The sequence below is a fragment of the Lampetra planeri genome, chromosome 4, assembly GCF_965212315.1.
Source record: "Lampetra planeri chromosome 4, kcLamPlan1.2.h2, whole genome shotgun sequence".
NCBI classification, from domain to species: domain Eukaryota; kingdom Metazoa; phylum Chordata; class Hyperoartia; order Petromyzontiformes; family Petromyzontidae; genus Lampetra; species Lampetra planeri.
The window spans coordinates 16,262,758-16,265,257 of record NC_136110.1 but is presented as its reverse complement, the minus strand read 5'-3'; positions in this window follow the sequence as shown (position 1 = coordinate 16,265,257).

Here is a 2,500-nt window from a genome sequence, read left to right as displayed (position 1 = left end):
CAATTTCTCCCGTTTGATGGGGTCTATGTGTAAAAATTTTGACTTTTTTGAGTGCACGTGCAAATCTGCTGAAAAAGCCTGTGGAAGTTTCACGGCGTTCGTACGATATTTGGCGACGCAAAAATGAGCGATTTCCCAGCTCGATGGAATTCGGAGCGAGAGAAACGATGCCCCGTAACGCACATGAGAGCAATCCCGGCCAATTTCTCCCGTTTGATGGGGTCTATGTGTACAAATTTTGACTTTTTTGAGTGCACGTGCAAATCTGCTGAAAAAGCCTGTGGAAGTTTCACGGCGTTCGTACGATATTTGGCGACGCAAAAATGAGCGATTTCCCAGCTCGAGAGAATTCGGCGCGAGAGAAACGATGCCCCGTAACGCACATGAGAGCAATCCGGGCCAATTTCTCCCGTTTGATGGGGTCTATGTGTAAAAATTTTGACTTTTTTGAGTGCACGTGCAAATCTGCTGAAAAAGCCTGTGGAAGTTTCACGGCGTTCGTACGATATTTGGCGACGCAAAAATGAGCGATTTCCCAGCTCGATGGAATTCGGCGCGAGAGAAACGATGCCCCGTAACGCACATGAGAGCAATCCGGGCCAATTTCTCCCGTTTGATGGGGTCTATGTGTAAAAATTTTGACTTTTTTGAGTGCAGGTGCAAATCTGCTGAAAAAGCCTGTGGAAGTTTCACGGCGTTCGTACGATATTTGGCGACGCAAAAATGAGCGATTTCCCAGCTCGAGAGAATTCGGCGCGAGAGAAACGATGCCCCGTAACGCACATGAGAGCAATCCGGGCCAATTTCTCCCGTTTGATGGGGTCTATGTGTAAAAATTTTGACTTTTTTGAGTGCAGGTGCAAATCTGCTGGAAAAGCCTGTGGAAGTTTCACGGCGTTCGTACGATATTTGGCGACGCAAAAATGAGCGATTTCCCAGCTCGATGGAATTCGGAGCGAGAGAAACGATGCCCCGTAACGCACATGAGAGCAATCCCGGCCAATTTCTCCCGTTTGATGGGGTCTATGTGTACAAATTTTGACTTTTTTGAGTGCACGTGCCAATCTGCTGGAAAAGCCTGTGGAAGTTTCACGGCGTTCGTACGATATTTGGCGACGCAAAAATGAGCGATTTCCCAGCTCGATGGAATTCGGCGCGAGAGAAACGATGCCCCGTAACGCACATGAGAGCAATCCCGGCCAATTTCTCCCGTTTGATGGGGTCTATGTGTAAAAATTTTGACTTTTTTGAGTGCACGTGCAAATCTGCTGAAAAAGCCTGTGGAAGTTTCACGGCGTTCGTACGATATTTGGCGACGCAAAAATGAGCGATTTCCCAGCTCGATGGAATTCGGCGCGAGAGAAACGATGCCCCGTAACGCACATGAGAGCAATCCCGGCCAATTTCTCCCGTTTGATGGGGTCTATGTGTAAAAATTTTGACTTTTTTGAGTGCACGTGCAAATCTGCTGAAAAAGCCTGTGGAAGTTTCACGGCGTTCGTACGATATTTGGCGACGCAAAAATGAGCGATTTCCCAGCTCGATGGAATTCGGAGCGAGAGAAACGATGCCCCGTAACGCACATGAGAGCAATCCCGGCCAATTTCTCCCGTTTGATGGGGTCTATGTGTAAAAATTTTGACTTTTTTGAGTGCACGTGCAAATCTGCTGAAAAAGCCTGTGGAAGTTTCACGGCGTTCGTACGATATTTGGCGACGCAAAAATGAGCGATTTCCCAGCTCGAGAGAATTCGGCGCGAGAGAAACGATGCCCCGTAACGCACATGAGAGCAATCCGGGCCAATTTCTCCCGTTTGATGGGGTCTATGTGTAAAAATTTTGACTTTTTTGAGTGCACGTGCAAATCTGCTGGAAAAGCCTGTGGAAGTTTCACGGCGTTCGTACGATATTTGGCGACGCAAAAATGAGCGATTTCCCAGCTCGATGGAATTCGGCGCGACAGAAACGATGCCCCGTAACGCACATGAGAGCAATCCGGGCCAATTTCTCCCGTTTGATGGGGTCTATGTGTAAAAATTTTGACTTTTTTGAGTGCAGGTGCAAATCTGCTGAAAAAGCCTGTGGAAGTTTCACGGCGTTCGTACGATATTTGGCGACGCAAAAATGAGCGATTTCCCAGCTCGAGAGAATTCGGCGCGAGAGAAACGATGCCCCGTAACGCACATGAGAGCAATCCGGGCCAATTTCTCCCGTTTGATGGGGTCTATGTGTACAAATTTTGACTTTTTTGAGTGCACGTGCAAATCTGCTGAAAAAGCCTGTGGAAGTTTCACGGCGTTCGTACGATATTTGGCGACGCAAAAATGAGCGATTTCCCAGCTCGATGGAATTCGGCGCGACAGAAACGATGCCCCGTAACGCACATGAGAGCAATCCGGGCCAATTTCTCCCGTTTGATGGGGTCTATGTGTAAAAATTTTGACTTTTTTGAGTGCACGTGCAAATCTGCTGAAAAAGCCTGTGGAAGTTTCACGGCGTTC